This window comes from Castor canadensis, chromosome 2, assembly GCF_047511655.1.
Source record: "Castor canadensis chromosome 2, mCasCan1.hap1v2, whole genome shotgun sequence".
Classification (NCBI taxonomy): domain Eukaryota; kingdom Metazoa; phylum Chordata; class Mammalia; order Rodentia; family Castoridae; genus Castor; species Castor canadensis.
In genome coordinates this window covers 124,547,455-124,575,386 of record NC_133387.1, presented here as the reverse complement: position 1 = coordinate 124,575,386, position 27,932 = coordinate 124,547,455, and the positions used below count along the sequence as shown (strand labels likewise).

General features: G+C 36.7%; 1 pseudogene; it reads right to left on the bottom strand.

The window, feature by feature from the left end:
• Positions 1 to 10,796: 10,796 nt before the first annotated feature.
• On the bottom strand, positions 10,797 to 11,762 carry LOC109680583 (olfactory receptor 4F3/4F16/4F29-like; annotated as a pseudogene).
• Between the last annotated feature and the right edge of the window lie 16,170 nt (positions 11,763 to 27,932).

Here is a 27,932-nt window from a genome sequence, read left to right as displayed (position 1 = left end):
AAGCAACTGATCTGGAATTGAGTCTGTGAATTTGCTGTTACTAATTTATACCTCCAGGTAAGGAAAAGAAATAGCACATCAACCTAGCAAATGACTAACCCAGTCAGAACACAGTTATTAAGTCAAAGGAAAAATAACAGGTGATTAAAAATCCCAACTAGCCAATCAATAACATAGGAGCATGGAAGAAAATAGAAGCATGACAGAAAAAGAAGGCAAGGGAATACCACCACTCAAAAGATCAACAATTCAATAGAGGATTTAGGGGGAATTAAGAAAATGAATACCCAGTTCTTCACCCCAAAAGACTTATAAAGAATATGACCAATGAGCACAGTAACATATGTAAAGAGTTGCTCAAAGAGAAAATCAAGAAAAAGTTCTTTGAGATACTCTTGGAGAAGTTTCAAGAGAAGGTTAGAGAGAACATATAAAGTCAACTCAAAAAATATCAAGACAACACAAATAAAAAACTTGACAAGACACAGAAACAATTAAATGAACTCAAAGACAATATCAATGAACTTCAAAATGAAAAAAGGAGACTATAAAAAAAGAAAAATATGAAATGATGAAGAGAGCACAAGATATGAAAGAGGAATTTAACAAAAATATGGAAATCTCAGAAAAAAAGAATAAAACAGAATTTCAAAATTAAAAATTTCCTTAAACAAAATGAAAACTACAGTGGAAATTTGCTCAAGCAGACTAGAACAAGTGCTGGACAGAATCTCAGGGTTTGAAGATAAGGTAGATATTTAAGAAAAAATAGGAGAATTCTTAGACAAAAGACTGAAAAACTGAGAAAGGAATATGAAAAATTCAGTGATTACATCAAAAGACCAAACCTGCAAATCATGGGCATTGAAGGGGGAGAAGAGGTATGGAAGAAAGTGATACAAAATATATTCAACAAAATAATATCAGGAAATTTCCCAAATGTCTAGAAAGAGATGCCCATTCAGGTACAGGAAGCTTCCAGGACACCAAGCAGACATAACCAAAACAGAACATCTCCACAGCATATTATTGTTAAAACAACTAGCACAGAGAACAAGAAAAGAATATTGAAGGGTATAAGAGAGAAAAAACAAGTAACATTTAAAGGTAAACCTGTCAACATAACAGCAGATTTCTCAACAGAAACCTTAAAGGAAAGAAGGGAATGGAATGAGGTATCTCAAGCACAGAAAGAAAACAATTTCAGTTCTAGGATACTCTGCCCAACAAAACTATCATTCAAAATGGATAGAAGAATAAAAGTCTTTCATGGTAAACACACTAAAAAAGTATATGACCACTAAATCATCACTACAGAAGATTGTGAAAGGAATTGTACACACAGAAGACAAAAACAAACATAACAATGCAAGGGCAGGAAGTATTAAACTTCATGAGAACAGACAAGCACTCAGAGAGTAGCATTGAATCAGAAACACAAACTCAAATCCTTAAATAAGAAAAAGAACTAAATGGCAGGAATCACCACATACCTCTCCATACTAACACTGAATGTTAATGGACTCAACTCCTCCATCAAAAGATACCATTTGGCAAACAATAGCAAAATGGAATACCCAATAATCTGTGGCTAACAAGAAAGCCACCTTATTGACAGAAACAAACACTGTTTTAAGGTGAAAAAGTGGAAAAAATATTTACCAAACTAATGGCTCCCCAAACAGGCAGTATTAGCAATACTTATATCTAATCAAGTGGACTTCAAACCTAAATTAGTCAGAAAACACAAAGAAGGTCATTTCATACTAATAAAAGGAGCAACACATCAAGATGAAATAACAATTATCAACTGATATGCACCCAATGTCAGTGAACTCAACTATATTAAACATACACTAAAAACCTTAAAATAACAGATAGACCCCAACATAGTGGTAGTGGAAGACTTTAATACATGTTTATCAACAATAGATAGGTCATCTAACAAAAAATCAACAAAGAAATTCCAGAATTGAGTGACACCATAGATCAAATGGAACTGACAGATGTCTACAGGGTATCCCACCCCACACAGCACAACATACATTCTTCTAAGCAACCCATGAACTTTCTCCAAGAAAGAACATATCTTAGCCTCAATAAATATAAGAAAATTGAAATAGCCCCCTGCATGCTGTCTGACAACAATGGAATAAAACTAGGATTATAGAACAAAAGAAACAGTAGAAACTACACATTAAATTGGTGGCTGAAAAACACATTGCTCAACAACCAGTGTGTCATGGAAGAAACAAGGGAGGATGCTGGGACCTCAGAGGTTCTTGACCAGAAAGGGCTCAGGAAAGGAATGTACAGACAAGTCACAAATAGAGAGGACCAGAAGGCTGATGACCAACTGGCAAATTTTTTATTTTTGTATCAAGCTTATAAGCAGTACAAAGCAGGAAGTTATACAATACAAAGAGAACTTCTATGCCTGGGAAACAATGCTCTCTACCTGAGAAACAATGCCCTCACTCCCAACTCCCTGGTTTCATAAAAGAAACCCGGACCTCTCTAGTTTCATAAACAAAACCCAGATCTCCCTAGTTTCACCTACACAAAGCCTTGGTCTGGTTACCAAGGGCATGATGCCCTGTTCTTAACATTTCATAAACAAATACCTTCAGGTTGATGTTTCTTTTCTCCAGACAAAGGGAGCCACTCCATATTCCCTCAAAACCCCAGTGAGAGACCTGGTGCACCTGCACCATGTCCTGACCTTGTCAGGATCCTGCTAAGGTGCAACGACCTTGTCAGATTGTGGCTCATGGTTCCCAGGAGGAAATCATAAAATCCCTGGAATTTAATGAAAATGAATGCACCACCTATCAGAACCTATGGGGCACAGCAATGGCAGTCCTAAGAGGAAAGTTTATAGCCATGGGTGCAAGTATTATAAACACAGAAGACCTCAAATGAATGACCTGATGCTGAATATTGAACTCCTAGAAAAACAAGAACAAACTAAATCCAAGACTAGCAGAAGGAGAGAAGTAATAAAAAATAAGGGCCAAAATCAATAAAATAGAGAACATAAATACAAAGAATCAAAGAAACAAAAAGCTGGGTCTTTGAAAAAATAAACAAGATTGTCAATTCCCTGGCAAATCTGACTAAAATGAGGAGGGAAAAGACCCAAATTAATAAAACCAGAAATGAAAATGCGGAGATAACGAGCAAATGCAGAGAATCATCACGGACTACTTTGAAAACATACATTCAAATACGTTGGAAAATCTAGAAGAAATGGACAAATTTCTAGACACATATCACTGTCCAAAACCAAACCAAGAAGATTTTAACTTAATGAAATTCAAGCAGCAGTAAAGAGTCTCTGAAAAAAAAAAGTTGAGTTGAGGACCTGACAGATTGTCCATTGAATTCCACCAGACCTTTAAAGAAGAATTAATACCAGCACTCCTTAAATTTTTCCATAAAAATAGAAAGGGTAGGAACACTGCAATACTCATTTTGTGAAGCCAGTATTACAATCATCCCAAAACTGGCTAAGGACATATCAAAAAAGAGAACTACAGGCCCATCTTCTTTCTGAACATAGATACAAAAATCCTCAATAAAATAAAGGCAAATTCAATAGCATATCAGAAAGATCATAAACCATGACCAAGTCGGCTTCATCCCATGGATGCAGAGATGGTTCAACATACATAATTCATCAAATGTAATGCAGCACATTAAGAGAAGCAAAGACAAAATACACTTGATCTTCTTAATATATGCAGAAAAAGCCTTTGATAAAATTCAACATAATTTCAGGATAAAACCTCCAATGAAACTAGGAATAGAAGGAAGATAACATTATAAGGGGCTATATATGACAAACCTATAGCTAACATTATTCTTTATGGAGAAAATCTGAAACCATTTCTCTTAAAGTGAGGAATAAGACAAGGATGCCCACTCTCTCCATTCATATTCAACATAGTCTTGGAATTCCTAACCAGAGCAAAGGACACGAAGAGGAAACAAAAGTAATACAAAGAGGTAAAGAAGAAGTCAAACTATTATTTTTCACAGATGACATGATCTTTAGACCCAAAAACTCACCAAAAAAACCTCCTACACACCAGGATATTGCAAATTAAATTGTTTTCCTATATTCTTTCTCAATCTGTTCATTGTTGGTATATAGGAAAGATACTAATTTTTGCAAATTGATGTCATATCCTGCTACTTTGCTGAAGCTATTTATGTTGTTTAGGAGGTTTTTGTGGAGATTTCTGGGTAAACACATCAACTAAATAACACATTCAGAACTCTATGGTCAATATGGAAAATTATGCAGAAAAAAATCTTCAATTCATAGATGGGATAATAAGTGAGACTTCCAAAATCTGGTGACTGAAAGCTCCAAAATCAGACAGATTGTGATAAAATCACCTTTAAAACCAGATCCTTCTTGTCTGATTGTTATCTGTAGCTTGCATTTTAAGCTAGAAATATCATCCAGATTGTTTATTGTAATGCTGAATTTTAGTGAGATGTGTCCTCTACAGTGAGGAACACCATGTAGTATAGTGTCTGAGTGGAGATACATTTCAGCAGTGAATTTTAAAGAGCCAAATGTTGGAAAGATTTCCCTTCATATTCTCTTGGGTGATCCTTTAGACACCTACTTTCTTTGAATTTATATTTCAAGTGATAAAGAAATTTTATCAAAGTGGTATTGAAGTTATTCTAGTAAAACAACAAAAATGTTGCTAAAAAATTGATGCTTGAAATATGTTTCTACTTTGTTCGGAGTATACAACAACTGTATTTGTTCCGTACCTACTACATAATACAACAGATCCAAGATATTTGTTCCAGTGCCAGTAGAAGTTAACTGAGTTATATACAGATGGCAGTGACAGTCAGATCAACACTGGCACATTGTCATTGTGCTCATGACTTGTGTCCATGTGAACTTTCGCTTCTTTTGATACATTTTTTCTTATTGAGTCATTGATTTTTTGGGAGTTTACTTTTTTGAGCTCCATATATATTCTTGTTCTCAGTCCCTTGTCTGATGTATAGCCAGCAAAGATTTTTCTCCCACTCTGTGGGTAGCCTCTTCAATTTAGAGACTGCTTCTTTTGTTGTGCAGAGATTTTGAATTTCATGTAGTCCCATTTGTCAGTTCTTTATTTTAGTTGCTGAGCCACTTTAGTTCTACTAAGGAAGTCCTTGCCTATGCCTATTGCTTCCAGTGTATTCCTTGCTCTTTTCTGCACTAGCTTCAAGGTTTTGGGTCTGATATTAAGGTCCTTAATCAACTTTGAGATAATACTAATAGAGGTTGACAGGAATGGATCTAGTTTCAGTTTTCTGCAGGCAGATAACCACTTTTCCCGGCAATATTTCTTGAAGAGGCTTTCTTTTCTCCATCATATGTTTTTGGCATTTTTGCTGAAAATTAGGTGAATGTAGTTGTGTGGATTCATATCTGGGTCCTCTATTCTGTTCCACTGGTCTTCATGTCTGTTTCTGTGCCAGCACCATGCTGTTTTTTTCTTTTTGCTATGGCTCTGTAATATAGTTTGAAATTGGGTATTGTGATACCTCCAGCACTGCTCTTTTTGCTCAGCATTGCCCAGGCTATTCATGTTCTTTTGTGTTTCCAAATGAACTTTAGAACAGATTTTTCAATCTCTGAGATGAATGTCATTGGGATTTTGATGGGCATTGCATTGAGTATGTAGATTGCTTTTAGTAGCATAGCCATTTGTACTCCCATGAACATGGGAGTTCTTTCAACCTTCTGTAGTCTTCCTCAATCTCTTTCTCAATGGTTTGTATTTCTCCTTCTAGAGGTCATTTTCATCCTTAGTTATTTATTCCTAGGTATTTAATGTTTTTGAGGCTATTGTAAATGGGTTTTCCCCCTATATTATTCTTTCTCATTCTGCACATTGTTGGTATATACAAAGGGTATTGATTTTTGTAAGTTGATTTTGTATCCTGCTACATTGCTGAAGCTGTTTATGGTGTCAAGGAGTTTTAGGGTTGATTTTTCAGGACTTTAAGGCATAAGATCATGTCATCTATGCATAGGGATACTTTGACTACTTCTTTACATCTTTATAGTCCTTTTATTTCTTCTTCTTTCCTTATTGCTCTGGCTAGAAATTCTGGAACTATGTTGAATAGGTGGTGGGATTGTGGGACCTTTGTGTCATTCATACTTTAAGGGAAATGGTTTTGGTTTTTCCCCATTAAGTATGTTAGCTATAGGTTTGTCATATATAGTATTTAAAATATTGAGGTACATTCCTTCTATTCCTATTTTCCTCAGATCTTTTATTATGAAATGGTGTTGAATCTTATCAAAGAATTTTCTGCATCTATTGAGATGATCAAGAGGTTTTTGTCTTTGCTTTTGTTAATGTGCTATATTACATTTAATGATTTGCATATTTTGAACCATCCCTGTATCTCTGGGATGAAGCTGACTTGCTCATGATGTACAATTTTTCATATATGTTGCTGAATTCAGTTTGACATTATTTTATTGTGGATTTTTGCACCAATGTTCATTAAGGAAATTGGCCAGTAGTTCTCCTTTTTTGATGTCTCCTTGTCTGGCTTTGAGATGAGTGTAATAAAGGCTTCATGAAATGGGTTAGGCAGTGTTCCTTCCTTTTCTGTTTCATGGAAAAATTTAAAGAATATTGGAAAGAGTTCGTTAAAGGTCTGGTAGAATTCAGCTGAGAATCCGTCAGGCCCCAGACTTTTCTTTTTTTTGACAAACTCTTTATTGATGCTTCAAATTCATTGCATGTTATAGATCTATTTATGTGGTAAACATTCTCTTGGTTCAACTTTGGATGGTCATATGTATCTAGAAATTTGTCCATTTCTTCAAGATTTTCCAATTCATTCAAATGTAGGTTCTCAAAGTAAGTAGTCCCTGATGATTCTCTGGATTTCTTGGTGTTCTTTTCTCCCCTTTTTTTGGTTCTGATTTTACTAATTTGGGTCTTTTCCCTCTTCATTTTTGTCAGATTTGACAGGAGCTTCCCAATATTGTTCATGTTTTCAATGAACCAACTTTTTATTTTGTTATTTATATGGGTTTTTTGTCTCTATTTCATTAATTTGGGCCCTTTTATTTGATAGAGGGTTATTAAAGTCTCCCATTACTACTGCGTTGGAGTCTATATGTGGTTTTAGGTCCTTTATTGTATGTTAAATGATGTGCATGAACTGATTTGGGTTCATATAAGTTAATAATTATTATTTCCTTTTATTTTCCTTTTTATTAATATGACATGTCCTTCTTTATCTCATTTCACCAATGAAGGTTTGAAGTCTACTTTGTCTAATTATTGCTACTCCTGCTTGCTTTTGGAGGCCAGTGGCTTGGTAAATCTTCTTCTAGCTTTTCATCATAAGCCAGTGTTTATTTCTATCAATAAGGTGGTTCTTGTAAACAATATATTCTGAGATCTTCCTTTTTAATCTAGTTTGCCAAATGGTGTCTTTTGACTGGGGAGCTGAGTCCACTGACATTCAGTGTTAATATTGATACATATGTGGTGATTCCTGCCATTTAGTTGTTTTTGAAGGATTTGAGTGTATGCAGGTGAATCAATGCTACTCTCTAATTATATGTCTTTTCTTCTCCTCTGGTTTAATATTTCCCATCACATCGTGGTTTTGTTGCTTTTGACTTTTGTGTTTAGAATTCATTGCTGAAACTTATGTAGTGGTGGCTTATTGGTCATATATTGTTTTAGTTTCTTTTTGTTGTGGAAGACTTTTATTCCTCCATCAATTTTTAATGATAGTTTTGCTTGGTAGAGTATCCTAGGGCTGAAATTGTTTTTTTTTCTCTGCTCAAAAAACCTCACTCCATGCCCTTCTTGCTTTTAAGGTTTCTGTTGAGAAATCTTCTGTTATTTTTATGGCTTTACCTTTATTCGTTATTTGTTTTTTCTCTCTTACACCCTTCAATATTATTTCTCTGTTCTCTGTACTTGTTATTTTAATGATAATATGCCATGGAGAGGTTCTATCTTGGTCAAATCTTTTTGGTGTTCTGGAGGCTTCCCGTACCTGAATGGGCAACTCTTTCTTGAGATTTGGGAAAATTTCTCCTTTTATTTTGTTGAATATATTATGTATCTTTTGAGATTGTACCCCTTGTCATTCTTCAATGCCCATAATTCTAAGTTTTTGCATTTTGATGGAGTCACTGAGTTCTTGCATACTCTGTTCACAGCCTTTGAATTGTTTGACTAAAATTTTTCCTATTTTTTTCTTTAATATGTATTTTATCTTTGAGCTCTGAGATTCTGTCTTCCACTTGTTCTAGTCTGCTGGAGTGACCTTCCATTGTCATTTTTATTTGACTAAAGGGACTTTTTATTTCCTGGATTTCTGTTTGATTCTTTTTTCTGAGGTTTTCCATATTTTAATTCAACTCCTTCTTCATATCTTGTGCTGTCTTCTTTATTTCATATCTCTTTTTTAATAGTCTCTTTTGTTTCACTTTGGTGTTTGTTGAAATCCTCTCTGAGTTCATTCAGTTGTTTCTGTGTCTTCTCGTTTTTTATCTGTGGTGTCTTGATATTTCTTGAGTGTATCTTGTATTTCTGGTTAACCATGTCTTGTAGCTTCTCCATGAATTTTTCAGTAATTTCTTCCATGAATTCCTCTTTGAGAGATTTTTTTGTGGGTATCTCTTAGCTCATTAGTAACATTTATCATTGTTTTGTTGGGTTCAGGAACTGGGTATCCATTATCATCATTTATCACAAAATCCTCCCTTGAATTGTTTTCTTGAGGATTTCAGTTTCCTTGCCTCCTCTCCATGGTACTAATTGGTGCTGTGTAAATATGCTCTTGATTGGCTAGTTGGTGGTTTTTATTGGCTGTTTTCGTTCCCTTGAAAGTTTTTGTGTTGTGACTGACTTGATTGTTATGTAGGTTGATGTGCTAAATGTGTTCCTGGCCTGGAAGTGTAAATTAGCAATTACAAATTCACAGGTTCCAAGACTAGTTGTTTGCATATTATGTAAAAGAAAACTCTTGGTGATAATATCTCTATACACTGGAAGTTGAGGGGGGTTAAAGGCTGTTTGGCTAGAGATGGAAATGGGTAATTGGTAAAGGTGGCACCAAAAGGGTGGGAGAAATGGTGATGTGGTATGTGTGGGTACAAGTTGTGGGGGTTGCTGGATTTTGGTGCCTTTGTGTGTATTTGGGTGTAGTTCCACTGTTGTAGTGGAGGTGCTTGTGTCATGGATTGCAGAGGGCTGGTAGTGTGTACACTTGGTATAGTATGCCCAAATTCTCAGAAATTTAACAAATCCAGTAACATTTGGTGTCTACCTTTTGGCATAATAATATGTCTGGGGTGTGGCCAGTGTGCAGAACAACAGAATTCTATTTTCCATGTTCTGAACTGTAAACTTGTATTAACAGAAATAATTTTAAAAATTCTATTATCTTTCTCAGGAGTTAGGATATTGTTGGTCTATATTGGATTTGCAGTCAAATAAAATGTTGCAAAGTTCCAGATTTGCTCCATATTGTAGTTCTGCATGATAGTATGATTTTTAGATGTAAATACAGTAGAGTCTTGGTGTGTGTGGATGTATGGTTCCCAGGAGCCCCTGACTAAGGAAAATCCACCAGTACTCGGGAAGCATAGACTTCAGCTATGTATATAGATGATTAATTCATTTTTCCCACAGTGCTGCCCAACTTCCACTAAAGATAGGTCACCTTTCAACAAATCTCAAATTTTTTCCTGTATTTATTTTCTAGTTATATAATTTGCTGTCAATTTAGTTGTAAATCTGGTTCACACAAAATACATTTTTGTTCATAAATCAATGTCTCCTCTTTTTAGATACAAAAGAGTTAAACCATTTACAATCATTTGAATATAATATAGTTTTCTTTCCTGACAAAATCACTATCATTTAGGAAAAACTGGAGTGAAATAATTATCATACACACTGAATGTATAGATGTTTGCATCTCCTGGTCTCAAAATATTTATTGGCTAATAATAAAAGGAGAGTTTCCTAGTTGTCTCTTTAAGATTTATGCTAAATTCTAATTAAATCTAAAAATCTTAGTATTAATTAAATATATAGGTAGGCATTTTCAGATGTTAAAGCACTCAATTCTCAATGCTATTTAACATACAATCTTCATTTTGTTTATTCCTATTGGTGCATAGACCTGGTGAAACTCAGAAGACATGAATGTAGGAACAAACGTGGATTAGCTGAGACATGACTTTGAGAATCATTACAAAGATAAGAGTGTGCAATACCTGATATTAATGGAAAGTGGGCTCAATACACTAGGTTTCAGCAATCACCATCACTAAAACTTCCAATATTAGACATATCTTCCAAAAATGAACACAAAATTCCAAGGTTGAATTCACTCCCCCAATATAGTCAGAATCCTTAGAGCAGGGTTCTGAAGAACTAACCATGTAAAACTACAGTACTTGCAAAGACATTTCATGGTGCATATTTAAAACAACAACAAATTGAAAAGACTTTTGAAATCTTTTAAATAAAAATATTTATTTCTAAGAATATATAAAATTTTAATTTATATTTGTGGTACTGGGGTATGAACTCAGGACTTACACCTTGAGCCTCTCCACCAGCCCTTTTTTTGTGATAGGTTTTCTTTTTTAAAGATACGGGCTAACAAACTATTTGCCTGGGCTGGCTTTGAGACATGATCCTCCTGATCTCTGCCTACTGAATAGCTAAGATTACAGGCATGAGCCACTGATGCCTGGCTTCGTATTGTCTATATTAATCTGAATTTCTTCAACTGTGCATGAAAAAATTCATCCTGAAATTTAAAGCCCTAACAAAGAGTCTCCTCATTGCCACCTTCATCTCCTTGTTTCTAAATGTATAGATGATGGGATTCATAAAAGGAGTGATGATGGCATCAAAGATAGCTAAAAATTTATCTATGGGTAAGGTAGGGAATGGCCACACATAGACAATAATGCAGGGACCAAAGAAAAAAAACACCACAGTGATGTGAGCTGAGAGAGTGGAGAGGGCCTTGGATGAAACACCTGAAGAGTGTTTATGAACCGTGACCAGAATGAAGACATAAGACACAATCAAGAGGAAGAAGGTGCCCATGGAGATGAAACCACTGTTAGCAGTGACCAGAAACTCCAGTCTATAGGTGTCTGTGCATGCAAGTTTGATGAAGCGAGGAAAATCACAATAAAAGCTATCCATTTGGTTGGGCCCACAAAAGGATAGGTTCACAACAAAAGCCAGTTGGGCCACAGAATGGATGATCCCAATGGTCCAAGCCAGAGCCAGAAGAGAAATGCACATTCTGAGGCTCATGACGGTCAGGTAGTGGAGGGGCTTACAGATAGCAGCGTATCGGTCATAGGCCATGACTACAAGCAGCACCATCTCTGTCCCACCAACAGTATGAATAAAAAACATCTGAGTGATGCAACCATTCAAGGAGATGACTTTAAGTTTTTTGAAGAGGTCATAAATCATCTTTGGAGTTGCAATGCTGGACACACCTATATCAATGAAGGAGAGATTTGCCAGCAAGAAGTACATTGGAGAGTGTACGTGATGGTCTGAGATGATTGTGAGCACAATGAGAAGGTTTCCCAGCATACTTGCTACATAAAATATGGTGAAAAACAGAAAAAGGAGAACCTGAATTTCCCAAGAACTGGTGAGTCCCAGCAACAAAAATTCAGACACCACTGAGTGATTTCCTCCATCCATCAACTTCACATGCAAGGATAATGCTGAAGTTACTGTTACCTGAAGAGCACAAGGGGAAAAACTTAATTCAAAGTTGAGAGGGATGTCCTGGATATAAAGCAATGACTTGAGTATAAAAGATAAAGACCTCCTTGACATTTTACACAGTTGGGTTTTACACAGTGCACAGACCCAACTCCAGACATTTCCCCATTATAGGCTTATTTGCTCATGTAATCTCAAATTTAGTTTTGGGCTTTACTGTATAATCAACAAAGGAAAATACAAACAACTCCCCTCAGAAGTTAGGGACAGGAATTTCAGGAAATGGAGAGCATTATACTTCCTAATTTCTTCTTGGGACAAGAATCACTGAATGGAAACATTCTAAACCAAGCAGGTTATACACAGAAACCTCAAAACATTCTCGAGCTTTTTTATTGGCATGTCTTTGGTTGCCTAGGTTTACAGTTATATCATCAATTCATTTTGTGGTTTAAGTTTGCATTCATTTCATTACCCTCTGTTAACATGGAAGTCTTACCATTCTTTTCTGTTCTTTTCATGGTCATTGTCCTTTTTCCAGTGACATTTGGCTCTACTGTTTTAAAAAAACAGATGTCAGATTTTCCCTCATCAATATGTTCCATTTCCTTTTTACTTTTCCCCAACACCATTTAAAAAATTTTAAATTATATTGTGTTGGGGGTACATTGTGACATTTACCAAAGTTATTATAATATGTCATAATTTAATTCATCCCCCCAACATCAATTAAGACAAAATCTTCAGAAATCTTTTGTCCTCACTTTGTTTCCTTCCCCTTCCCACCTAAAGTCAGTTCCTTTCATACTTCTGGAAATTCTGCAGGCTTTACATGTTCTGTCTCTGAGTCTATCCTCCATATCTTGTTTTCATGATTTCCATTTCATCATCTTTATGCTATGAGTTTAAAATGTTCAGTGACCGTGGTGTTCCAGCCTCAGATGTGAATTTCATGGATAATCTGCCCTCATTAAAATCAGCTCCTGGTGATTAGCCCTCTGAGTTATAAACTTGTATGTATTCAGTGTTCCTATTCTCTCACATATATGTAGCTAAGACAATTTCTTCAAATTCTGTCCTATCATAAAGTCTGCTCTTTATTTTAAAAGTCTTTTTAATTAAACATTTCCTTGAAGACAGAAATTCAAAAAATTTTAATATTTTAGTATTCAGCTGCTTTGGTCCTGAATGTTTACAGAGTCTAAAACGCTTTCATGGCTTTTTTTTGCAAAATATCCAGTGAAGGATGATCCATTCTTCATAGATTATAAAATAAGGACTGAGTGATTTTAAATGAATTTCATAATTTGTTTAGATAAGGAGTAAATTCAAGCCCAGTTCTTGGAATTGTTTGGTAAATGCAGGGAAGTAAACTATCTCAGGAAATACTAAAAATTAAACAGTTGTAATCTTCCTAAGAAGGGATTATAGGCGATTTTTCTCCTTTCTACTTTTATTTTGTAAATTTTCTATTATTCACATGTATTTCTCTTTAAAGAAAAACATTCAAGAGCAAGTTGACTCCAGAGTTAAGCAGTTTTTCATTATACTACCTTGTTAACTCACTGATAATCTACAAAGATAATTTTCAAAACTTTGAGAATGCATACTTCCCACCAGAGTAGTCTGTAGAATTTTATAGAAGACAATGTGGTTCTTTGGCATCTAAGACATTATCCTCAGATCCTCTGCCACCTCTTATCACAGTGCCATCTACCCTGCTGCAACATCTGCTACCTTTATACTCCTCTCTGGCTGTCCAAAGACTTCCACATATGTGACTCTTATATGTACTTAATTGTGCTATGCATCCTGAGTATCAAAGGCTGCTATAACTCTCTAACTCTCACCCTGTCAACCTTGCACACTTGGGAAAGCTACAAAAAACCTTACATTCCACTTTTGAAACATTTCATACCCCTTGCTTAGACTCTATGGCAGTTTTTCATGAGAATTGCAGTCTTCTTCATATTAATTGCATTAAAAAATAAAAAGGAGATAAAAATGAAAATCTGCAATCCTTAGAAGTGATTCAATACAATGATGCAAATGTCAACCCGATTTACAAAGAAATGCAGTCAGAAACAGAACTCTCTCTTACCTTAGTTAGATAAAAAATCTAATCTAATCTCAGATGAAAGGTCAATTCCTTCAAAAAATTGGAAGAACACAAAAAGCTTCAATTACACGAGAGATGTCATCCTTAAAGACTAAAATCAGAATTATTTTGTATTATCCTGAGAACTAAACGACAGAAATTGGGACTTTATCAACATATAAGCTGAAAGTAGAACTTAGGAACTTATTTATCATGGAAAACTAAAAGGAAATACAGAATAAGGGGATAGAAATGACTGAGGAATATAAAACCAGAAACTATCATATTGTTGCCTCCTCTTGGAACATTTTCTTCTGGTGAAGCTTCCCCTTTTGTTCAAGTTCCAGCTGTGTCTTTTCAACATAACTCATAGCTGCTCACTTGGTGCCATCCATGCCTCTCCAAGGACACACGTGTAACAAAAGTGTGAAATAAGAAATGAATTTTGAGTTATACTGAGGAGGAAAATGATTACTGGGCAATAGCTGGACACAGATGCTCTGTTCAAAGATAGGATGGGTTAATAACTAAAACGTAAAACATTTGTTCCATGTATGCTTTACCAGATAGCACCTGAGATGGGAGCATTTCTGCAGACTTGGAGGAGGAAATTTTCACATTCTGGCTGAGTTCATAATTTTTTCTAAAACAAAGAAGCTTATGTTGTTTTTCTCATCTAAAGAAGTTTCTAATTAGTGATGTGACTCCTGGTGACCAAATGACAGTACTGAGTCGGGGGAATAGTTAGTACTTCCTTGATTAGGTTTTTGTGGGAATTACACCTCAGAATCCACACTGCTTTCCACCATGGAATAAAAAGGACAAAAGAACATAAGACAAAAAGCAGCTTCTGGGTACCAGATGTAATGGGGACCAACATGGAAGCACAGAATGTTTTTCTCAATGGAGCTCAGGGGGAGTAACTGGTGAGAAATCCAGCACTTCAGAATACCTGAGAAGCAGAGCTGGAAGGAGAAAGAGTGTCTGCCTATTCTGAACTGACAATGGGGGCCAAGAAAATGAGAAACCACAGAACATAAGGCTATCTTTCACTTTGGTGGTCTTGGTTTTCTACATGTTTTGCAGTCAACAAGGCCCCAAACCCAGGATCTCAGGCTTCAGACTCTTTCCAGCAGAGATACTGTCTTGTTATTTGCACATTACTGGAGTAGAAGAACCATCATGTCATAAAGCTTTCAAATAAACATGTGATTTCCAGAAATACTTTCTATGACCTCATTTATTTATTGTTTATTTATTTTTCCCATGTAGATAGTGACTGTCCTTTTATTTTTTAATTAATTAATTATTTATTTATTTTTCCCATGTAGATAGTGGCTGTCCTTTTATTTTTTAATTTTTATTTTTAATTGATTTTGCATTTATTCATATGTGTATACATTGTTTGGGTCACCTTTCCCCCTGCCTCCTCCTCCTTCCCCATTACCACCCACCAGTCTGGCTTCCAGGCAGAACGTGTTCTGCCATCTTGTTCTCCAATTTTATTGAAGAGAAAACATAAGAGATAATAAAGAAAAAATAACATTTTTGCTAGTTTGAGATAAAGATAGTTATATAACAAGATTCCTAGTGTTTCCATGCATATGCGTATTACAAGCCATATTGGTTCATCCCTACCAGACCTCTTCACACTTCTTGGTCACCTTCCCATAGTGGCCTCTGCTAGTTTAAGATAACTTTATTCACTCCTATACAGACAGCACAACAACATCCAAATGTTAGGTTTTCTCCCCTTTCCATATGTGTTCTCCTCTTAGTGTGTGACCCATGTCCAATAATATTACTGAATTTCTTTTAGGTCTATGATCTGCATATGAGGGAGATCATATGATTTTTAGTTCCCTAAGCCTGGGTAACTTCGCTTAAGACAATGTTCTCCTGTTCCATCCATTTACTTGCAAATGAGAAAATTTCATTCTTCTTTGTTCTTGAATAAAATTCCATTGGTATAAATACCAAAATTTCTTAATCAATTTTTCAGTAGTGGGGTATCTTGTCTGTTTCCGTAGCTTGGCTATAGTGAGTAGTGCTGCAACAAACATGGGCGTTCAGGTGCCTTTGGAATAACCTGAGTCACATTCCTTGCTCTTTTTTTTTTGGTTGTTGTTCCTGTCACCAGCCACCTGTGTGTGCCAACCTGCAAAACAAAACAAATCCTGTTACTCCCCAAAAAACCCCAAAACCTGCACTGCATGGAGAGTTCAGTATTGGCCAGCAAGCCTTTTCCTGGGCATCAGACAAAAGCTGATGGGCACTTTTGGCCCTTTGCCTGAAGCACAAAGTAGGCTTGAGATGGCAAGGGTAGGTGATCACTAATAAACAGGCAGAATTTATCTACAATGACAAACATTAGGAAAAGTCTTTTAAAAAGAAAAACAGTTCCAGAAGCAAGGTAGTGGCTGCACCACCATGTGAGTTTTATTTCTTTTATCTGTTTGGACTGAAGCAAGCTCCAGTCCATTAAAGACTACTGGAAGGGCTAAAAATCTATGCACAAGACTGTAAACTGAGCCCTGAAAGTACCTGCAAAGTCCCAGACTTCAAAGAAGATAGGAAGAAATTCACTACAGAAGTGCTGTCTGCTGCCTGTGGCCCTGACCTCTTCTGCAGAGAGCAGAAAAGCTGCCTATAATCCATTCGGGACTGCATAATCTAGCTCAGCTGTGGGCTGATTGCACCACTCCAGAAGAAAGCTTTTGGCCCAATAAATGGAGTGAAATCTCCCTTGGTGAGTGAGGGAGTATTACTCTATGCAAGAAAAATAGTATAGGATGCATACTAGCCAAGCCTGAGAACAACCAGTGGGAAATAAAAACCATAATAACTCATTCTAACACCTCTGAGAAGCAAGTATATAGCTGAAATTGACTGACACCCCCTCACCAGAAAACCCAAACACCCTGAGGTACAACTCCCAGGTTTGACCAATGGGTGTCAGGGGCTGGCCACTTCTCTCAGATCAGGTCCTTTCAGGAATACCTTGGAAATCTGCCTACCCAGGCAAGCTGAACCTGACTGCCCTCCCCTCCCCCAGAAGAGTCTGTAGCTAAACAACTTGAGTGGAACACCCAAAACCTGCCCAACAAGGAGAGGTACCACCAATTGCAACCCAGCCTGGCATATCTATCCTGTTGAGGGTCAGGGAGCAAGAGAAAGCCATGTCTAAGTGGACAGCACCTGGAATGACAGCCACAATCTAAGACTTGTGGAGCACAGAAATTGGAGGTTCCCACCCAGTGTAATTACTGAACACAGAGGAAACCCACTCCTCTCCCCAACAAGGAAGAAAATAAAGACTTAAAAAACATTTTCTTTTACTTATTTTTTCCATTTTGTTGAAATTTCAATTTGTCTAGACACCTTTCATCTCATTCTTTTTATTTCGCTCCATTTTTATTTTTTCTTCCTTCCTTCTTCTTATCTTCCTTTCCTTCTCTACCCTTTACCCAATCACTGAATGTTTTATTTCAACACCTTTATACAATACTCCCATCCTTTGTTACCCTCTGTAATCCCTGACAACAAAGTGATTGAACAGCACCTCTACACAAAATAAGATCATATTACCCTGTATCCCCCACACCTCACACTTTTTATCTCCCTCTCCACATCTCCTTTCTTCCTCATCTCCTTTTCCACTCCCATTACTTTTAGTACCTAAGTTTTCATCTCTATGCAAACAACATTTATTTCCCTAACACTCCTGTCCTTTTAGGTTATATGTCAAGGGTTTTATATATCACATAAACAACTTGTTTGGCATTGAATCTGTGAATTTGTTATTGCTAAGTTATACCTGCAAGTCAGTCAGCAAAATCCATACAACTACCTAGCTAACAACCGATCTAGACAAAACATAGTATTTAAGTCAAGGGAAAGATTGCAGGTGACTAAACCTGCCAACCAACTAACTGATAAAAGATGAGAAAATCTCAATTTAGAAAATGAAAAATGGAAGAGAGTAAGGGAATATGACTCCTCAAAAAGTTAACAATCACATAATAGAAGATTTGGTGAGCAATGGGGATGAAAACTCAGTTTCTGAGATCAAATGAATGCTGATAAGAAAGTTTGAGGAGCTCAAAGAGGACATACAAAAACAACTCAATGAATTCCAAGAGAATTTAGGTAAAAAGCTAGAGAAGACACAGAAACAAATAAATGCAAAGAGGCTACAAAGAAACAGTAGAACAAAACCATGGATAATTGAAAACAGAGATAATTGAAATAAAGAAGGCAATACAGATGTGAAAGATAAGTTTAAGAAAGATATAGAAAATCTTAAAAAGAAAAAAAAATGGAAATCCTGGATATAAAAAGCTCCTAAGTTAAATAAAAAATACAGTTGAAAGTCACTCCAACAGACTGAAACAAGTGGAAGACAGAATCTTAGGACTTGAAGAAAAAATAGATATAAAAGAAAAAACAGATGAATACATGGATAAAAGCTTGCCGAATTATGAAAGGAACACATCAGACATCTGCAATTCTATTAGAAGGTGAAATCTATGAATCAGGGACATTGAAGAAGAGAAGACATACAAGAGAAAGGCATTAGAAACATATTCACAAAATAATAGCTGAAAATATCCCAAATATCAAGAAAGGGATGCACATCCTAATACAGAAGGCCTCTAGGAACCAAACAGACATTAACCAAAATAGAACATCTTCATGGCATTTTATAGTTAAAACAATTGATACAGAGAACAAAGAGAGAAACATCAAATAGCTTATAAAGGTAAATACATAAAAATAATAGATTTCTCAACAGAAACCTTAAAAACAAGAAGGGAATGGAGTGAAATATTTTGATAACTGATAGAAAACAATTTTACTCCTAGCAAAAACTCCCAGCAAAAACTCCCATTCATAATTGATGAAGAAATAAAAACCTTTAATTATAAACAGACACTAAAACAATATATGACCACGAAATCAGTGCCCCAGTAGGTACTCAAAGGAATTCCTACACAGGAGATCCAGGAGTGCAGTTAGGATAGGGAATCAGAAATCCTAAGCTCTGTAACTCCCGAAACCACTTTGAGTTGCTGAGCTACGCTTGGGTAATTCTGATTGCTTCTAGCCAAAATAATAATTGCCATCACATTAGATGCACATAAAATTAAAAAACTGACCCTTAAATCAGTCTTTAATTGCACCTAACAGTAAAAAAATCTCACACAGCACAGCCATCAAGGTGTGTCCAGCCCTGGGAAAAAAGTCCCCTGGCTATTGCTCTCTCTCTCTCTTTTTTATTTTTATTGTTCTCCCAATAAGCAGAACACAGAGCATCAATCATAATCAAATTCTGTGACATCCTGGACCACTAACTCGTGGAAAGCTTCCCTACACCATGCCAGCTGTTTCAAACCTGCTTGCATGAATCTGCAGAATGAACAGGTGAGCATAATGTAGCATGTGTGACTCCCCTCCCTATCTTCTGGGGAACATAATTTAGCACAGCCCACGGGCATACTGAACCTCCCTAACAAAACTGAAAAGTATAAAAAGTGAACTGTAATCTAATACCATCAGTGGAGGTGGGGGTTGGAACACTGAACCTGCCCAGAGAGCAGGGGTGAGGAAGGAGCTGAACTCTCAGTGCCAAACTCTTAGTGAACAAAAGTGGGTAAAGCAACAATGCTGAGAAGGGCTGAGGTGACAAGCCAACCTCCCAGAGGAGCTGCTTGTATGGAGCAGAGGTCAGGAGAGGCAAAAAGACTGAGAACAGAGGTAGGGCAACAGGCCAACCATCCCACAGCTGAACTCGTGGGACAGAGGGCAGTATTCAAAACTGAACTGCCCCACCTTGCCGGGGGAGGAGCTGACCAGAGTTGCAGCTTAAAGGCAACACAGCTGGTGCTTAGTGAAAACTTCAACAGCTCTGACCACCCTGCACTATCTGGCAGACTTACTTCACCTCAAAATTGCAATTAAGATTGTGGACAGAAGGAACTAAATACTAATCACAAGACATTCACTTGGTGAGAACACATCAGAGCTCCCACTTGTACACTAATATCAGGATTGGACACACCTAAGGAATAATGCCAGAACTTTTACCAAAAGACTGAACTTTTTGTTTTTCCTGTACCTGGTGGTTTTTATTAACTTCAATATCACTATTTTCTTATTCCTATTCTTACCCTCTTTGCTTTCCCTCCTTTTCCTGTGCTACAATCCATTGTTCTCTCTCTGAACTACTCTCTCTGCCTCTTCTCATCCACTCTCTCACCCTGTCTTCACTTCCCTCTCCTATCCTCGCCCAACCTGTCACCACACTACACTTCCCTTTTACACACTCACTGACTGCTAACTAGTCTACTGTACCAACTACACACACCCCAGCCCCCTGCAATCCCTGACACAAACACCCTCCACTACAACAACAGAAATACACCCAAACACAAACAAGGGCCACAAAACACAGCAGCCTGCATACCTCTTCCCCTGCACACATGCATCTATTCCCACCCCCCTTTTTAGTGCCACCTTGATCAGTTACCCAAATTTCTACATCTAGTCTAATAACCATCACCTGTCCCCAACTCCCATTGTTTATACATATTATCACCAAGTGATTTTCTATATAATATGGAAACAACTGGTCTGGCATTGAACCTGTGCATTTGTTATCCTAAATTAAGCCTCCAGGCCAGGGACAGAAAGAACACATCAACCTAGCTAACAACCAAGTCAGTCACAACACAAAAATTAAATAAAGGGAAAGAAAAAAGGCAATTAAAACCACAAACTAGCCTATCAAGAACATAGTTGAATGTGGTTGATGTGCTCACTGCAGAGGAGTGAATAAAGTAATCATGAACTGGCTGAGGCACTATGGTAAGGGGACCAAGAAGTAGTGAAGAGGTCTGGCAGAGATGAACCAATGTGGGTTGCAATACACAAGTGCATGGAACAATGGTGGGAATCTCTCTGTACAGCTCTCTTTATCTTTATCTCAAACTAGTAAAGGTGCTATGTCTTTCTTATTATCACCTATGTTTTCTCTTCAACAAAATCAGGAAACAAGAGGGTGGAACATGTTCTGCCAAGAAGCTGGAAGGGGCGAGTGGGAAGGTAGCACAAACAACGTATATACATGTAAGTAAATGTAAAAAGAAAGAAAAAGTGAGAGAGAACATAAGAACTTTTTCTGAATCTGAATAACTTCACTTAAGGTTGTTGGGTTGGAGGCCTAAGACAGATGAGTGAATATCCCATCCCCCATGGAGAACAATATCATTCCTGCATCCTGAGCAGTTATAGGCCTGTATTTCTGCATCCTAAAAAAGAGATACAGGGTCTCATAAATCTGCCATGGGACTAATAAACAAAATGCGTTCAAGAGTGACTGCCCCCCCAATAAGGGGCAAACAGACCAGCCCATCTAAGAGAGCCCACATACAAAAAACCCACCTGATCCAGAGTTAAAACATCCATAAAAACCCTAGCCTTCACTGGAGCAGCAAGCTACTGGCTTCTGGGCTCCGCTACTCTTCTCTAGCTTAGCCTTTTTGTTATCTCTAATAAATCCTACTTTATATATCAACTTTGGCTCATCATTCAGCTGCCTTATGAGCCAGTTCTCTGGCCTGTGAAGGCAGGAACCCTTGACACTGGCACATAACATTTGGTGATGCACGAAGGGACTTCCTTTCTTCTGGACCAAGTTCGGTATGACTTGAGCACCAAACCAACAGGAGCATGACTAAGGTGTGACCATTGAATGTCCGGTGCCCTGCTAGATACTTCTGCTGGGGGAACCCCTGCTGAGGACTAGTCAAAAGCAGACTTCCTTACACTGCTTGCCTTGCCTGTCTCTTCCTATCCCATCTTCCTGAGGGACTTTTCCATCGTGATGTCAAGCCAGCTGCTCCTTGCCAACTCTGGCCACAAGGTGATTCACCTGTGCAGTGAGCTACCAGCTTCTGGGATCTTCTACTCTTCTCTAGCTGTATCCTTTCCTTTCTCTCTAATAAATCCTACTTTATATACCAGCTTTGGCTCATCATTCAGCTGCCTCCTGAGCCAGTTCTCTGGCTTGTGAAGGCAAGGACCCTCTACACCGACATGTAGCAAAATGTTCTCGAGAATATAATGTTATCTAGATCCATTTACCAGCAAACAACAGAATTTAATTCCTCTTTATGGCAGAATAAAATTCCATTTTGCATAGATACATAAATAGATAGATGATAGATAGTTAGATGATAGAGATAGATATATCACATTTTCTATTCCATTCATCCGTGACAGGGTCTGTGGGTGTTTTGACTGCTTCCATAGCTTGACTATTGGGTATAATGAGGCAATAAACTTGGGTGCAACCTGACTTGCATTACTTGAGTTATGCCTAGGATTGACATTGCTGCATTAGATGGCAGTTCACATTTTCATTTTTTTGAGGATCCTCCATACAGTTTTCCATACTGGTTGTACTAATTTACATTCCCACCAGCAGAATACAAGGGTTCATTTTCCCCCACATCTTCATCAGTATTTATTGTTGTTTGTGTTCTTGATGATAGCCATTCTAACATGAGTGAGGTGGAACCTTAATGTGGTTTTGATTTCATTTCCTTTATGGCCAGGGAAGTTGAGCTTTTCTTCATGTATTTTTGGGCCCTTTGTATTTCTTTTGAAAATTTCTGCTCAGTTCATATATTCATTTCCTCCTTGTGTCATTGATTTTAGGGGAGTTGAGTTTTTTCAGTTCTCTATAGATTCTTGCTATTAATCCCTTGTTAGAGGTACAGCTGTCAAAGATATTCTCCCATCCTGTAAGCTACCTCTTTAATCTAGTGATTATTTCCTTTGTTGTGTAGAAGATTTTTAATTTCATGTAGTCCCATTTGTCAATGCTTTGTCTTACTTGCTGATCAAATGTAGTTCAATTTAGGAAGTTATTGCCTATGCTTATATATTCCAAGTTATGCCCTACTCTTTCCTGCAGTAGTTTCAGTTTCCAGCCTTATTTTAAGGTCTTTGGTCCACTTTGGGTTGATACAACTACAGGATGACAGGCATGGTTCTAGTTTCAGTCTTTTTCATGCAGATATCCAGTTTTCCCAGCACCATTTGTTGAAGAGGCCATCTTTTCCTCATTGTATGTTTTGGGTACCTTTGTCAAAAATTAGGTGGCTATAACAGTGTGGATTTATATCTGGGACTTCTGGTCCATTGGTTTTTGTGTCTATTTTTGTTCAAGTTCCATGGTATTTTTATTGCTATGGCTCTGTAGTGTACTTTGAAGTAAAGTATTGTGAAACCTCCAGCATTGCTCTTTTTACTGAGTATTTTCCTGGCTACTCAAGGTCTTTTGCGCATCCATATGAACTTTAGGGTTGATTTTTCAATCTATGTGATGAATGTCATTGGAATTTTGATAAGGATTGCATTGAAAATGTAGATGACTTTTGGTAACACAGCTATTTTTACTTATTCTGCCAATATATGAGGATGAGAGATCATTCCATCTTTTATTTCAATACATCTTGTGATGTCTTCCTTGATTTCTTTCTCCAATTGTTTATGTTTTCATTATAGAGGTCTTTCACTTCCTTTATTAAATTTATTCCAAGGTATTGTAATTTTCTGAGACTATTGTAAAGGAGATTATTTTCATAAATTCTTTCCCAATCTGTTCATTATTGGCATATAGAAAGGATACTGCTTTTTTGTTTTGATTTTGTATCCAGTTACTTTGCTGAAGGTGTTAATGATAGCTAGGAGTTTTGGGAGGAGTTTTTGTTTGTTTGGTCTTTTGGGTAAAATCATGTCATCACAAATAGGGATAGTTTGACTTCTTTCTTTCCCATTTGAATTCTTTTTATTTCTTTTTCCTGTCCTGTTCATCACCACACACATATTTGAGTGAGAACATTTGAAGATGTACAATCTTAGAAATTTTCTTTTTTTGGTATTTTTATAAGCATTCATGGTGGTTCACTGCAATAATTCCAATGATGCAATCAGAGTAGTTTGGACAAGTTCATCCCTTAACTAAGTTCCTTTTGCCCTCCACCCTTTTTCCAACAGTGTTTGGTGGGTTTCACTAGGTTATCTTCATATTGGTACATGTGCTTCCACCCTCCTCAAATCTCAAGTACACTCTCTCTTTTTCCTCTCCCTCTCTTGCTGAGTGCCCTCGACAGTCCCCTTTTACACTTTCATATCATCATATCATTTAAAAAAATGTTTTGGTATATTCATGTCTAAATAATTGGAAGAATTGAAGGGAGATTGAAAATAATTTTTTGTGAAAAAGTGGGCAGCTGCCAGGGACAAATTTACCAGGGACAACTTATTGCAGATTGTGTCATCATCATTATGGCTCTAGATTCCACATATGAGCAAAAATAGGTGATGATTGGCATTAGGACTTTGGCTTATTTCTTGAACATCATGATCCACAAATGACATAATTTATTCTTCTTTATGGATGAATAATACTGCATGAGGTATGTATACCACATTTTCTTTATCTTCTCATCAGTTGTTGGGCACCTGGGTTAATTCCACAGCATGGCTATTGTGAACAGTGCTGAAACATAGGTATGTGGGTGTCTCTTAAATTTCATTCGTACTTCTTTGGATATATGCCCAGGAGTGGTATGGCACAAACCTCAGGCAGGTGCATTTTCAGATTTTTGATGAACATTTGCACTGATTTCTATAGTGAATATATTGATTTATATCCCCACCAAAATGATGAGAGTTTCTCTCTCCCCTTCATCCTTGCCAGCAGTTGTTGTTGATTATTTTCTTGATGCAGGCCAATCTGACTGAGGTGAGATAGAATCTCAGTATAGTTTTAATTTGCATTTTCTTTATGGCTAGGATGTTGGACATTTCTTCAAGAATTTATTAATCATTTGTATTTCTCCTGATAGCTGTCTAAATGATTTACCTATTTACTAACTGGATTATATGTCCTTTAACTATTTAATTTTTTAGCTCTTTGTATATTCTGGATATTAGTCCTTTATCTGTTAAATAGCTGGGAAAGATTTATTCCATTCTGTAGGATGTGTCTTGATTCTGGAAATTGTTTTCTTTAATGTGCAAAATGCTTTTAATTTAATTCAAATCCATCTGTCTATTCATACTCTTACTTACTGGGCAATTGGAGTCCTAGGCAGAAGATAATCGCCAGTGCTTACATCTTCCAGAGTTGTCCCTATTTTTTCCTATAGTAGTTTTATCACTTCAGAACTTACATTCTGATTTTTGATCCGTTTTCAATTGATTTTGCACAGGGTGCGAGATAGGGGTATAATTTCATTCTTCTGCATATAGATAAACATTTTTTCAGCACTGTTTGTTAAAGGGGCTGTCTTTTCTCCAATGTATGTATTTGGATCCTTTGTCAAAAATCAGATGGCTTTAGCTGTGCGGGGTTATTTCTGGATTTTCCATTAATTCCATTGGTCTTCATGTCTGTTTTGGGGCTAGTACCATGCTGTGTGGTACTATGGCTCTGTAGGGTAATTTGAACTCTGGAATTCTTATGCCTCCAACATCACTATTTTGTATCAGTATTTCTTTTGCTATTCAGGGTCTTTTATTCTTCCATATGGATTTTAGGATTGATTCTTCCATTTCTGTGAAGAATGACATTGGGATTTTGATGGGAGTTGTATTGAATCTGAAGATTGCTTTTGGTCTTATAGCCACTTTCACAATATTTTTCTGCCAATCTTTGAATGTGGGAGATCCTTCCATCTTCTGGTGTCTTCTTCAATTTCTTTACCACCCTTAATTAACTATTCCTAGGTATTTTCGTTTTTGAGGCTATTATGAACAGAATTGTTTCCTGATTTCTTTCTCCACCCATTCATTGTTGGTATGTAGAAGAACAACTGATATCTGAATGTCACATTTATAATCTGCCACAGGACCAAAAGTTTTTTTCAGATCTTTATTTTTTTGGTGTAATCTATTTTGGATAATGCTTTATGGGTTGCTGAGAAGAATGTATATTGTGAAGCTGCTGAATAAAATATTCTGTAGTTGTCTGCTTAGTCCATTTGGTCTACAGTGTCATTTAATTCTGAAGATCCTTTTTTTTGATGGATGACTTTGCCTGTTGTTGAGAGTGTGTATTAAAGTATATCACTCTTACTGTGTTGGGAGATTTATGTATACTTATAAGCCCAGAAGTGTTAGTTTAATGAAATTGGTGAGTCAGTGTTTGGTATATATGTTAACAATAGTAATCTCCTCTTGATGGATTATTCCCTAGATCAGTATGAAGTGATGTTGGTCTCTTCTGACAACAGGTTTGAAGCCCATTTGGTCAGATACAAGCATCTTCCTGCCTGCTTTTGTGATCCATTTGCTTTGAAAATCTTTTTCCATCCTTTTGCTCTAAGCCAATGATTGTTGTTGTCAGTAAGATGCATTTCTTACAGGCAGAAAATGGCCAGTTTTGTTCTTTTTTTCTTTTCTTTTTTATGGTTGTGCTGGGCATTTATAAAAGTTCTTACGTATATCAAATATATTGTACTAGAATTCTCCCCTTCCACCATCCTCCTTCATCCCCTCCCACTCCTAGAACAGTTTCAGAGGATATCACTTTTCCTTTTACATACTTGGGTAAACAGTATTTGCACCATATTCACCCTCCTTAACCATTTTCTCACCTCCTCCCCCTTGCACTGTACCAACACCCCCACCCCCCAGGAAGGATCTTTTCCCCCCTCCTGTTTTCCAATTTTATATAAGAGAAGAAGAAGAAGAAAATAACAGTTTTGTTTATTTGAGATTAACAACACAGGATGTTTAATGTGGCGCATCCGTGTTTATATGTATTATAGCCTGATTTCATTCATCTCCTCTATTTTTCTTCTTTCTACCTTAGTCCCTTTCTTATGGTAGTTTCAACCAGTTTAAAATTTCTGCATTCATTTTTGTATAGAGAGCATATCAACCATATTCACCTTCTTCACTTCCTTCTTTTACCATCCCCCACTTGTAAATGACCTCTCAGTATAACATGCTTTTCATAATATTGCTATATTTGTATTTGGTCTAAATCCCACATATGAGAGAAAATATGTGACTTTTGGCCTTCTGCACTTGGATAACTTCATTTAAGATGGTGTTCTTAAGATCTATCCACTTACCTGCAACTGACAATGTTTCATTCTTCATGGCTGAATACAATTCCATTATGTATAGCATCACATTTTCCTGATCCATTCATCCGTAAGTTTTCATAACTTAGCTACTTTGAATATTGCTGCAATAAACATGGTTGTGCAGGTGCTTTTGTTGTAACCTGACTTACATTCCTTTAGGTATACCCGTAGGAGTAGAATTCCTGTTCCTAAACTTGTTCCTGACTTCAAAGGAAATGTTTTCAGTTTTTCCCCATTTAGTATGATGTTGGCTATAGATTTGTGTAACCTTCATTATATTGACATTTCTTCCATTCCTAGTTTCATAAGAGGTTTTATCTTGAAGAGCTTCTATGTTGAAATTTATCAAAGGCTTTTTCTGTACCTATTGAGATGATCGTGTGGATTTTGTATTTGCTTCTGTTAATATGCTGTATTATTACATTTAATGATTTGTGTATGTTGAACCATCCCTGGGATGAAACTGACTTGATCATGGTGTATGATCATTTTTATATGCTGTTGAATTTGGCTTGCCAATATTTTATTGAGTATTTTTGTATCTATGTTCATTAAAGAGATTGGCCTGAAATTCTGTTTTTTTGTTGTATCCTTATCTGGTTTGGGTATGAGTGTAATGTTGGCTTCATAGGATGCATTAATCAGTGTTCCTTCCCTTTCTATTTTGCGGAAAAGTTTGAAGAGTGTTGGTATTAGTTCTTCTTTAAAGGTCTGGTAGAATTCAGTGGAGGATCAATCAAATCTTGGACTTTTTTATTTGGGAGACTCTTTATTGCTGCTTCAATCTCACTCTGTATTATATATCTGTTGAGGTGATTAATATCTCTTGGTTCAGTTTTAGATGGTCTTATGTGTCTAGAAATTTTTCTATTTCTTCTA